At 47.6% G+C, this 13,416-nt stretch overlaps 1 protein-coding gene across 5 annotated transcripts in view; it reads left to right on the top strand.

Annotated features, from left to right (window-relative positions):
• The window catches only part of COA1 (cytochrome c oxidase assembly factor 1), a 67,984-nt gene that overhangs the window by 1,152 nt on the left and 53,416 nt on the right, over positions 1–13,416 (top strand). The window lies entirely within an intron of this gene.

Genomic DNA, 13,416 nt, shown 5'->3' with positions numbered 1-13,416 from the left:
CATGGCCAATGGCCTAGTTAAAGATTCACTTGTTAAAGATGGACTTGTACTATTACAATATAGGGACGCAAAGAGGACCACTAAATGCACATAGGCAAAGAAGTGCAACAAGGGATGGGACGGGCAGAACAAAATCGGAATGCTTTATTATCCCCCGCAGGCACCTTACAGTCTGAGGCAGTCAAGCTCTTCTCCTCAGAGGCAAGGCAAGGTGCAAAACTGCTTTTATTGAACCTAGTTGGCTGCCTGGAGAAAGAGAGAGAGATGCAGAGGGACAGAGTAAAACATGGTGTGTTACTCCCTGCCTGGAGCTTGCTCTCTCTCTGTATCTTTGGCAGCCAGCTGGGAGCAGTGGGAACTCAATTATTTTTCTGCTTTTCTCCCAGCTGTGAGAAGGAGCCCTTAGTGTGATTGGGGTCCTATCTCTTAGACTTCTCTCCCACTGGAAAGCAGCCACTGTGGCTTTGTACTCCCTCCACTGCCTACTAGATGACCAATCTGGGTGCCAGCTACTCTGGCCACATACCTGGGGGCAGCAGGCCCTCCAGACGGTGGGAGGAAAGGGTGGTGGACAGAGTTGCGACATCACTTCCAGCAAAAACCTGGCAATGTCATCCTCCCCGTAAAACTCTAGAAGTTCCCCTAATCTTTGGTCTTGCTGCAATGCCGCAGCTGCAGCGATGGCCCTGCTGGGCCTTTGCTGGAAGTTAATGTCACAACATGCATGACTGTTTTTTCAAGGTCCCACATCCTGAAACCTCCTGCTTTTTGCAGGCACTTCTAGCACTGGTTGCTACCCGGCGCTCTCTATTGCTCCACTGGCAGCAGACAGGTGATAAGAGGCCTTGTATGCTTTTCTGGCAGGCCAAATTGACACCCGGCAGGCTACAGGTCTCTGGCAAGCTAACAAAGCAAACATCACTGAAGGTGTCCTGGACTCATCTTCAGTTTCTTGTTCCTTGCTAAACGGAAATCAGGCTTTGGATATTGAATTGCACACACTTTGAGTTCCCATTCAATTCAAGAAGGTTTGTTATCAAGATGTAAGCAATTGTTGGGGTTTTAAGAAGTGTATGTGTAATCATGCACAGCCTCCTCAAGGACACATGTGTAGCTGCCTGGCTTTAACACAATTGACATGAACTATGTAAATGCATTATGTGCACGATACAGAAATGATGATGATGTTATCCGTTCAGTCATGTCTGACCCTCGGCAATTCTATAGGAAGGTCTCCGCCATGTGCCCCTGTCTCTGACTGCTCCTTATAGTTGGTCCATGGTCATCCCTGTATTGGCTTTGATCGTGTCGAGCCAGCTGATCCTTTGGTGACCACATTTCCTTTTGCCGCTGACCATGCCGAGCATTAATGATTTTTCTAGCAAGTTTGATTGCATGATGTGTCCAAAGTAAGTGAACTTTAGCTGTAATATCTTGCCTTCTAATGACATAGTTAGTTTGCTCCTCTCTAAAACTATCTTCTTGGTAACTTTGGCCGTCCATGGTATTTGCAGAATTCGTCTCCAACACCGTAATTCGAAAGCATCTATTCTCCTCCTGTCTTCCTTCTTCACGGTCCAGCTTTTGCATCCATAGGTTGTTATGGGGAATACAACGGCGTTGACTAGCCGACTATTTGTATTAAGGCTGATATCCTTACTCTTCCATATTCAATTCATGCCTAACATTGCGATCCAACCCAGTGTTATTTGCTGTTTGATTTCACGGCTGCATCCACCACTTTGATTGATCATAGAGCCAAGAAAGATGAAATCATCAATACAGAGCCAGTTTGGTGTAGTAGTTAGGAGTGCGGACTTCTAATCTGGCACGCCGGGTTCGAATCCGCACTCCCCCACATGCAGCCAGTTGGGTGACCTTGGGTTCGCCACGGCACTGATAAAACTGTTCTGACCAAGCAGTGATATCAGGGCTCTCTCAGCCTCACCCACCCCACAGGGTGTCTGCTGTGGGGAGAGGAAGGGGAAGGCAAATGTAAGCCGCTTTGAGCCTCCTTCAGGTAGAGAAAAGTGGCATATAAGAACAACTCTTCTTCTACATTCAATGTTCTCGTTGTCAGTAGTGACTTTGGTGCTACTGCCAGTACTTGTCATGATCTTGGTCATTTTGATATTTAAGTATAGTCCCATCTTTTCACTTTCTTCTTTTAGTCTCTTTATCAGGGTCTTCAGATCATGCTCCGATTCAGCAAGGAGTGTTGTATCATCTGCATAGCGGAGATTACATACGTTTATCTAAAAAAAGTTTGAGAAATGTCACCGCTTTCAAAATGGGGACCCACGACTGAAAATGTTGTTGGGTGCTGAGACCCCTGAGATCCCTCCCCTGTGTCCCCCACGACCTACTCCCAAGTTTCCAGAAATGTCCTTACCCAGATCTACAAACAAGCAAAAAAGGAGCAGGGACACCAATCAGGTACATCAAAATATCCCAGTGTAATAAACAGACACCTTGGGAGTCTGCAGTCTTCTCAAACAAATTAAATTAAATAAGAAGAAGGACTTAAAGGTCCTAAAAATTCAAACCCAAGACTTGAAAGTCTCTATTATAACCTGGGTTTGAATGTTTAGGACCTTTTGGCCCTTAACTTAATTTGTTTGTGATTGATTAAGAATTCTGCTTCTTAAAGAATTCACTGATGATTGGAGACTCCCTGGATGTCTGTTTATTACACTGGGATAATCTGATGTACCCACTTGGTGTCCCAGGGCCTTCTTGCTTGTTCCTTGGTTGGTCTTGCACTCGATCCCACCCCTCCTATTTCATTCTTTCTTACCTGGAACTGGCCATTCTCGGGAGCACGCCAGTCTGGAAAGCAGTGCTGTTTGACATTGCATTGTTTCTGCAGTGGGTCACTGTTGAGTTCAGTATAGGAAGACAAACGTATGTGTATCTTTATTTTTCATTCCCGTCCCAAAGGTGCTCAGGCTAAAGATGAAGCTTGTGTTCCAGTCTAGCTTGTAGTTTAATCAGCAAATGACCACTAGAGGGAGGTTTCCACCACAAAAGAGAAGCTGATTTCTCTCTCTCTCTCTCTCTCTCTCTCTCTCTCTCTCTCTCTCTCTCTCTCTCTCTCTCTCTCCCTCTCCCCCTTGCAATTTTTTTTTGCAGACCAGACTTACCAGACTTAAAACATGTTTACTTGGACGTAAGTCCCATTGAACTCGGCAGCACTTACTTCCTTGTAAGTCTGTTTCGGATTGCAGCCTTTAATCTTGTAAAGGCTGTCACGCACCATATGTTGGCTGCAACATTTTCCTTTGGGTCCCCGAGGGATTCCTGCTCCCCGCCTCCCCTATTGTTGACTTTCTTTGTACTTCTCTCTGCGTTTAGAATGGGGCTACTCAGGAATCCTTTGAGCCACTGCCGCTTCAGTTCAGAGGTTTCCTAAATGTAGAAAAGCCACCTGTTTGTCTTTCCTTGCGCAGCTGGCCCAAGAAAGAGTGAGCCTCTTGTAGGCGATATAGGATTTTTCTTCTTTTTCTTCTTAAAATGTGACTGCGTGGGTTTCTTTTATAGTTCTGGGATCATGGTATAGTTTGGAACACAAAGTAATAACGTGGAAGGGATACAAAAAGGAAAAGAAGGATTATGTAAAATAATTATATATATCAAAGATAGTATATAGTACAGATATATAATACAGAATCCATAACAGGGGTAGTAAAACTGCGGCCCTCCAGATGTCCACGGACTACAATTACCATGAGCCCCTGCCAGCAGTTGCTGGCAGGGGCTCATGGGAATTGTAGTCCATGGACATCTGGAGGGCCGCAGTTTTACTACCCCTGATATAAAGTACATTGACTCTTATTTTTGCTGGGATAATTTTATGTCCACCATTTTAAATTTCATGAGACTCCCTGAGCAAAAACTCTATGGTAAAAATGACTTCTCCCCTCTACTGCAGAGCTCAACATGGTGACGAAATGTTTTGTTTGTTACCTGGGACGGGTGTTTTCCCCCCTAATCCAATAGAAGTTCTCTTGCTTGCCTTACGGTCAGAGAGGCCTGATGAGAAAGGCAAGAGACTCACTGTTTAGAAGGGCACTTGATCCGATCTTTCCCATTAGGCAGCCCAGTTATAGACATCCCTTCCTGCAACCTGGTCTTAGAACTGGTTGGATGGGAACTTTCCCTTCCATCTCCCTTGGGGTCTGGAATCATTGGCAGACAGCATGGCCAAGATGCTGTTTCATAAGACCTTGCCTTTGGAGGCTGCTCCTTCCTTCTCACTTCAGCCTGGAGGAAAGGAGGTTGAGAGGGGACATGATAGCCCTCTTTAAGTATTTGAAAGGTTGTCACTTGGAGGAGGGCAGGATGCTGTATCTGTTGGCTGCAGAGGAGAGGACATGCAGTAATGGGTTTAAACTTCAAGTACAACGATATAGGCTAGATATTAGGAAAGAATTTTTCACAGTCAGAGTAGTTCAGCAGTGGAATAGGCTGCCTAAGGAGGTGGTGAGCTCCCCCTCACTGGCAGTCTTCAAGCAAAGGTTGGATACACACTTTTCTTGGATGCTTTAGGATGCTTTGGGCTGATCCTGCGTTGAGCAGGGGGTTGGACTGGATGGCCTGTATGGCCCCTTCCAACTCTGTGATTCTGTAGGTTTCATCTCCTCGATCTATTTCCCAGTCTTATTGTTAATTCTCCATTATTAATCCTCTCCCTCCCACCATTTATGTAGGCGAAGGGGGTGGGGTGGGGAGGCCAAGCTGGTGTGCTGAACTTTTGCATTTCCCCTCCATTGTTGTCTGTGCTGAGACCTTTGTTCATTCTTGGCTTGGCTGCAGGCTCTCAGACTTCAGTTATGTTCAGTTTGCAGCTGCTGTTCTCTGGGCAAGCCAGTCTGGGGTGGTGCGAAGCGCTGTCAAGCCACACGTGAATTACGGCGGCACTGATGGGGTGTTCAGGGCAAGAGACCAACAAAGGTAGTTTGCCATGGCCTGCCTCCACCTAGCAACATTGGACTTCCCTTAGTGGTGGCTTCCCATCCAAGCACTAACTGGAACAGACCCTGCTTTAGCCTGAGCTATCCCTGTCGGGACTTACCCTTGAATGCTGGCACACCTCCTCCTAAGGAGCACTGTGGATCCAAACCTTTCCCTTGCCCTAGATCATAGAATCATAGAGTTGGAAGGGACCTCCAGGGTCATCTAGTCCAAGCCCCTGCACAATGCAGGAACTCACAACTACCTGCCTACCCATAGTGACCTCCAAGTGATCCCTCCACCAAAAATCTCTAGAATCCAGCCTAGTCTGGAGGAAATTCACCTACAATGCCACAACAGCAATTAACAATTCCCTGGGCATGCAAGGAGGGGCCACAAAGGACAAACACTGGCACATCCCTTCCTGCCCACCCACTCACAATCTGCTTAAGTTCATAAAATCAGCATTTCTGTCAGAAGTTAGCCTCTGCTTAAAATCTTCCAAAGAAGGAGAACTTGCCATCTCCCAAGAAGGCCTGTTCCACTGTTGAACCGTTCTAATTGTCAGGAACTTCTTCCGGATATTTAGCAGAACATTCTCTTGAATTATTTTCATCCCCTTGGTTGTGGTCCGACCCTCTGGGGCAACAGAAAGCAACTCAGAACCATCTTCTATATGACAGTGCTTCATAATGAATGCTCTATAGTGGCACCAACTTTCTGATCCAGGAGGACTGGGATTCTTTTTGGAGGGCCTCAAGGGCGGTAATCCTGCATGAACATGTAACAGATGGACAGGTCTCAAGCAAGGATTATGGAGGAGATGATAATATTTACTTTCATTTTACCCAGGACAAGGACATTGTAAAGGTAGAATTCAGCACATAAGACTGAGTGCAGTTAGGACATGATAGACCTTATAGATTCTCAGAATACCTTAATCTGACCATCTTCCACATGTGCATTCCCATGGCTTATTTTAATTACCAAATGACATAATGTTGTTCCCGAAGAAGCTCGTCATCCTGAGCTCAGGTTGGACATTCTGCTTTTAAGTCAAGTAACCGGAACCAGCATGGTTTTATCATGTGCTCTAATGTATAATTATCTAATAACATTTCTGTATGGTGTATAAACAGCCATGAAAATACACCTGAAGCATCCTCTTTGCTGTTGCCTCCATTTCAAGATGGATGTCTGCCTTGCAGTGCTGGACTGGTTGCCCGGAGTGGCAAAATATCAGCTATCAGAGCTGTGCTCAGGGCTTCAGCATATGGCAATGTGGGGGGCGCGTGTGGTGGTTGAGAGCCCGCGTGGTGTGGTGGTTCAGAGTCGCGGACGCTAATCTGGAGAACTGGCTTTGGGGCAACGCACTGTTTGTGGGAAGAACCCCTTTTGCTCAATACGTGTGCTTGGAGACCGGATGGCCTCTCTCAGTGGGAATCAAATACTGGATTGTCATCAAAAGAAGAGTAATTGTTTGGGATTTGGAAATACGTGGGTATTTGAGGGAGATGGAGCCTGGAGGGTGGGGTTTGAGGGGAGGGGCCTCAGCAGGACATAATGCCATGCAGTCCACCTTCCAAAGTTGCCATTTTCTCCAGGGGAACTGATCTGTCTTGTAGGGAGGCTAGTAGTCATTTCAGGAGACTTCTTGCCATCATCTTGTTGTGAGGAAGATTGGTTTGACCCCCCCCCCCCCCCCCGTGTTAGGCAGCGGTTAAACCATTGTTACCTTTGGTCCCTCTTTCCACCTCCTACTAGAGGTTGGCTGTTGGGTTGGGAGATTGAGTAATTACCGCCATGCTGTTTTGGTTGTATTTTCTTCTGTTTTGCATGGGGTTTTATTGGGGTTTTTATTGGACATTTTGCAACCCGCCACGAGCTGGCCTTGGAAGTGGTGGGAAATAAATTTAATAATAATAATGATAATAATAATGTGGAGACAACCCTCATTAATAATCAACCAGGGAAGACACACAGGCCTTGGTACATCTCTACTAAATATTATGGGGCTTGATATATCTGCAGCTGAATTACCAATGGTAGCCATGAAGACATTTCTACCGTAGAACTCCAGGGAACATGAGAGAATAGATAGGATTGCCAGTAAACTCGTAATTCACTAGCCGAATGATCCCTTCAGAGGCATCCATGGGAACACTGCCGGCCACCAATTGGTTTTGTGGAGTCCAGCCTTCAAGGAGGTCGTGGGTGCGCACCACTGCCGGGTGGGGAGCCTTCCCCCGGGCCCCAAAAACACACCTAGCGCCCCTTGTACTTACTAGTACAATGGGATTGGTCCCTAGTACTTTGTATAAAACTTGGTTGGTCTTAAAGGTGCCACTGGAGTCGGAATTTGTTCTGCTGCTTCAGACCAACATGGCTACCAGAGCCCTGTTGGGTCGGACTAGTGTCCCATGTAGCTCAACATTCTGTCTTATACTATCCAAACAGTTATTTGGAAAGTCCTTGGAATGTGGAGTCACGTTTCGTCACCTGCTGGCAGGGGCTCCTGGGAATTGTAGTCCATGAACATCTGGAGGACCACAGGTTGACTACCCCTGCTCTAGCGACAAATTCCAAATTTTAATCACTGATTGAGTAAAGAAGTACTTCCTTCCATCAACTGTCCATCAACTGCATTGGATACCTTTGAGTATTCTGGGAGAAGAGGAAAAAACCCTAATCTCTTGATGATTTTCTTTTCTTTCCTTTTCTTGTACTCTCTATTTTCTATCTTTTGTACTCTCATCGGGACCGAGAGGACCGAAAATAGAACAGCCTGCCTTTAACGTGCAGCCCTCGCAATAAAAATTATTCCCTGCCAACAGTTTCGATGATCAATGTGCTGAGGAAGGCTTGTCACCCCATTACAGACGCAAATTGAACCTCGGGATATGTTTTTGCTGGAATGGCAGCTGTCTGAGAGGGCCACGTTCCCCAACAAAGCGGGGTCTCCCTCTGGCAACAGGCCGAAATGGTTTCATTTGAGGCCCCAGAGATGTGGCGTGGAGAGAGAGGGAGACGGAAAAGTAAATGAAGCTGTGTGTACATGTAATTCTACAATTATTCCAATTTGGTTTGCCATTAACCAGTAGGGAGAGGTGGTTTGGGGTGGACAAGGGGAGCTTTATGTCTGCGAGGGCTCTCGACAGCACCCTGCGGGGCTTCTGGTTCGTAAAGTGGGCTGAGCACTGAAAAGGACTGTGTCTTGATTTGTAGCTTTTTAAAAAAGAGGGAGAGTGAGAGAAAGTTCGCTGAGTAAATGAGTTACAGCCCTCGGGATTCCCCAAGTGGCACTTCTGCGGTTGCGCTTGGAACAGTAGCCTCCTCAGATTAAGAAAAGGGTCACGCAGAGGAATCGTAAATACGAGGCCAGCTTCCTGCCAGCCCTTTACAGTTGTGGAGGTATGAAAGGAGGAAGAAAACCAAGAATGTTTTGAGCTACAAGTGGAAAATGTGTACTGCTGGGAGATCAAAATGCCTGCGAGGACGGAGGGGTTCCATCATTAATAATTCTGTGACGGCCCTTCGCGCTGGGGAGGGGGCACCCCGGAGGCTTTTGAAAGGCCTGGGATAACTGGCACTTGTACCCCCCTCTCCTGCTCTTGGTAGGGAGGGGGGAAGCTATATTCGAGGCATCTTGCTCCTAGAATTTAACTCTGAGCTGTTGTTGGGGAAAGTGGCCAAATGGAAAAAGGATCCCAAAATCCAGCCTGCTCACAGTGTAGCACGAAAATTGTATTCCTCCAGTAACTGTCTATCCAAAGGTCTTCAGAGAAACTGTGTGATAACTAAGACGGCTAGCGCTGAAATACCAGGATGAGTGGTGATTACAGCTCCAATTGGTTAGTGGTTAGAAGGTAGGGATGCCAGCCTCCAGGCAGGACCTGGGAATCCTCTTGAGAGATCAGTTCCCAACCTGGATCTGGCACCCTTAAGCCGCCCTTCCCCAGTATGCAACCCAACGTCATGCGGGACCTGGCAACCCTGTTAGAGGGTCAGCCTTGGATCTGGGACACCCAGGTGTGGATCCCCCATTCTGCCAAGGCACCTTGAGGGGTGACCTTGTGCCAATCACACTCAGCCTAGCCTGCCTTAAGAATTAAGAAATCTTCGTGCAAAGCTGAAAAATAAACATGGTACTCTTAAATACACACAAATAGGAATGTGTTGTTGTCATCGTTCAAGTACTTATTAGCAATTGTGGAATCTCTGGGAGAAGCACTATGGAAGATGAAATGCTCACAGGATAACTTTTGCTTCTTTGAGTATATGGTTGCAAGATCCAGGCTGGGAAATGCTTAGAAATTTGGGGACAGAGCCTGGGGAGGACAGGAACTTCTATGCAGTACAATGCCATTAAAGTCCATCCTCGGAAGCAGCCCTTTTCTGCAGGAAAACCGATTTCTGTAGTGTGAACTCTAATTCCGGGGGATCCCCAGGTCTCACCTGGAGGCTGGCATCCTTAGCGTTTGCGAGGCATTTTGTTGAACGTAGTGTTGCGCAGAATGGGCTGGGATCCAGAGGAACCCACCGGAGCCTCAGCCAGCACTACGAAAACTGAGCCTCAATATTAATTTGTCAGTTGAAACAGACTGCCTGTCTCTGGGCTTTTGTCCCACAGCTCCTCATGACCAAAGTGAGGGGGCCAGAGGTCATTGAGCTGCATCGTAGCTATGGCACCGGATGCTTGAATGGGTGCCGCTGGGTCTCATGGGAGCTCTGCAGCTCAGATGGGGAGCCAGTTCCGCGGAGAGAGCTCCTTGGCTGCGGCTCGGCCTTTGTTGTGGGAATGCCACACTTTTGTAGGGAGCTTGGTTGCCTCTCGTCCTGTGTGAAAAGCTGTTGGACTTGCACATGGCACACCCTCCCACCCACCCGCTCCTCCTCCTCCTCCTCCTCCTCCTCTTTCCTGCCCCCTCCCAGCTAGGGTCTGCAGACTAGTTGTGAATATTTATTAAGAGGTCCGTGGGCGGATTAGGGAGCAGATTTTAAATGGAGCTTAAATGCACAGACACGAAGGGACAAACACCCCCGGAGGAATACTAATGCGGACCTGCTTCGTCTGGGGATCCAAGTGCATGGAACAGCTGCTGGCAGACCGGGGGGGGGGGGGGCTTGGGAAGGCAGTCTGTTCCACGCAGTTAGAGGGAGTTTTGTGGGGATCTTTTGGTATCCTTCAAGTCCCTTCCTTGTCTCCTGCACCTGGAAAGGCAAGGACGCGTATTGCTGACTCGGTTTGTCAATAATTGAGCTAGCCCTATCGGGTAACCCTGGAGGAGGTGGCCGGGATGGGGGGGGGCATCATTAACATTTAATTCTTGCTATTGGGGACTCGGAATTCTGGAAGGTTGATTCTTTGGGTGTGGAGGGGAAATACTGCTTTTCCTCAAGTGTTTCTTTGAAGAAGCGGCCAGAAAGGACCCTCCCCGTAAAACTGGCAAACTGTTGTAGCTACGGTTGGGACCTACCCAATATGAAGGGCCTCCCCTACCGTAATTTAGATGGCTCTCACTGTCTACCCCTGGAAGAAGAACATCAATGAAGACACCACCAACTGTTTGGCCATTTTTAATTGTTTTAATTGATGAAAAATTATTGTATTGCTTGAATTTATTATATGTTGTGAACCTCCCTGAGATGGCCCGCCTGATAGGGGCAGCTTATAAATATGACAACCTACCAACCCACCAACCAACCAACCAAACAAACAAACAGTTCGCCCAACACAAGGGTAGGCAAACTGTGGCCCTCTAGATTTCTATGGACCACAATTCCCATGAGGAATTGTAGTCCATAGATATCTGGAGGGCCACAGTTTGCCTAACCCTGATCTAAGAGGTGGCTTAACAATTTCACACCTAAGGTGAGTCACAGAAGAGATGACCCTAAAGAGATGGGGTGGCGATAGACTGTTAATAGTTTTGTAGGGACAAGGAAAATTAGCTGTATGTGGTGGTTCACCTCAGCCTTAGATAGAAAAGGTCAACACAGACATCTTAAGTCAGGATTCTTCGCATGCTAGCCCTCTGGTTTGCGCTGTTTGCAGCTGTCACCAACAGATGTTTAATCAAAGAGGCACTTTCTTGCTCCAGTGGTAACTAGAACATTAGAAATTATGGCTCATGGAAGTGAAAATGCTACTTGCCTGCTGTTGCATTGCTATGTTGCGAGAGGTACAGGAGCTGCAAACCAGGGTCTCTAAAGTTCGCTAAAACTTTCTGTAGCTCTTGCGCAAGGCTGCAAGAATTAAATCGCAATGCCGTCGTAGAACATTGTCCAGCATAGCGAATTCTCACTGGAATCCACAGGACATAAGCCTACTCAACTATTCAGTAGCTTGTGGACATTCTCAGTCCGGAAAGCAAAAAATTTGCTTACAAGTTAGAATTGGACAATCACAGGATCTGCCGTGTATACCTTTTGTCTAAGAGGAGGGGTGTGTGTCAGCACATGAATGCAATGTGCAAAAGTGCAGCTCACAGTCTGAGCTACACGTGCAATATTAATCTAGTGCAATTCTTTACAATGAAACTATCGCAAGCCATAAAAGTGTGTGTGTGTGTGTGTGTGGGGGGGGAAGAAATCAGGGACGTGTCCTGCTTGACACTGCTTGAAGAAATTATGTGCATCGGACTCCGATCCTGGTAGCATCTGTTGTTGTTGTTAGTTGCGAAGTCATGCCTGACCCATCGCGACCCCATGGACAATGATCCTCCTGGCCTTCCTGTCCTCTACCATTCCCCGGAGTCCATTTAAGCTTGCACCTACTGCTTCAGTGACTCCATCCAGCCACCTCATTCTCTGTCGTCCCCTTCTGCTTTTGCCCTCGATCACTCCCAGCATTAGGCTCTTCTCCAGGGAGTCCTTCCTTCTCATGAGGTGGCCAAAGTATTTGAGTTTCATCTTCAGGATCTGGCCTTCTAAGGAGCAGTCAGGGCTGATCTCCTCTAGGACTGACCGGTTTGTTCGCCTTGCAGTCCAAGGGACTCGCAAGAGTCTTCTCCAGCACCAGAGTTCAAAAGGATCCATAGCGCGACTAAAGAAGTGGCTAAATGGGCCAGCATTTGTGACCTTAGCTGGGCATCGATGCCCAGATTCCGACTATTCGTGCCTGCAGCGCCAACGCAACCTCTCTGCAGTTTCCCAGATTACAGGCATGAGGACTGCCTCGTCCTCTGTTTTTCATGTGGACATTGCCCTCCCCATTCCCCCCAATTTGAAGCACGTGAGCCAACCTGCACACCGACCATCTTGATCATTGGGTAGGTAGTAACTTTAGAAGCCAGTCGAGAGGAAAGTGGTCTGTTTCTCGTTGACAGAATGGTGAGCCCGGGGGTGGGGGTGGGGGGGGGGGTTGGCCTGGTGTAAAGAGCCGTCAAGTTGCAGCTGACTTAGGGTGGCCCTGTAGGGTTTTCAGGGCAAGAGGTAAACAGCGGAGGGCTTGCCGTTGCCTGCCTCTATCTTGGGAACTCGGCATTCCCTAATGGTCTCCCATCCATGTACTAACCAGGGCTGAGCCTGCTTAGCTTCTGAGATCTGAGGCAGGGGTAGTCAAACTGGGGCCCTCCAGACGTCCATGGACTACAATTCCCATGAGCCCCTGCCAGCGAACGCTGGCAGGGGCTCATGGGAATTGTAGTCCATGGGCGTCTGGAGGGCTGCAGTTTGACTACCCCTGATCTAAGGCAATCTTGGGCTATTTGGGTCAGGGCCAGGGACCATTACTTTATTAGGGTTTGGTCTACTGCAGGGAAGGACGGGAATAGTGCTTTGTTTACAGCTGGGTTGATTTCGGAGGTCATAAGTACCTAAGAAGTAGGTGGTCAAAACTACTGTGGTAGAATCCACGGCTATGGCTCTGAATTGAAATTTAGACTGGCCAGCTTTGTTTCGAAAGAACCAGCTCTCTAAAACCGAGTATTTATTTATTTATTACATTTATATACCGCCTTCCCCAAAGGCTCGGGGCAGTTTACATCAAACAGAAACAGTACAAATAACTCAGTATATAATAACACAAAAATAACTATAATATTTTGAACAATAGAACATTGGGGAGAACAATAAATCAACGCTTACTGATGGCCCAGTGGGGTGGGTGAGTCTGCAATGAAGGTTGTGGGAGGGAGGCGGAGGGGGGCCGATTGGAAGTACTGGCCGACCTCAACCAAATGCCTGGCCGAAGAGCTCCCCTTTGCAGGCCCTGCGGAACTGTTTGAGTATGAATATGTTGTGTGAAATATCTGCAGCAAGTGTTGCATAGCGGTTAGAGTGCTGAACTAGGAGCTGGGAGACCCCAGTTCACATTCCCCCACCCTCTGCCCCAAAAGCTTGCTGGCCAGTCCTTTACTCTTAGCCTAACCTTCATCAAAGGGTTGTTGTTAGGACAGAATAAAGGAGGGAAGAATGATACATTCCCCCCCTTGGATTGCCATTGGGGGGAAAGGTAGGGTA

Source organism: Paroedura picta, chromosome 11 (genome assembly GCF_049243985.1).
Source record: "Paroedura picta isolate Pp20150507F chromosome 11, Ppicta_v3.0, whole genome shotgun sequence".
Taxonomy (NCBI): Eukaryota; Metazoa; Chordata; class Lepidosauria; order Squamata; family Gekkonidae; genus Paroedura; species Paroedura picta.
The sequence above is the reverse complement of the archived record's forward strand: the minus strand, read 5'-3'. Positions and strand labels throughout refer to the sequence as shown.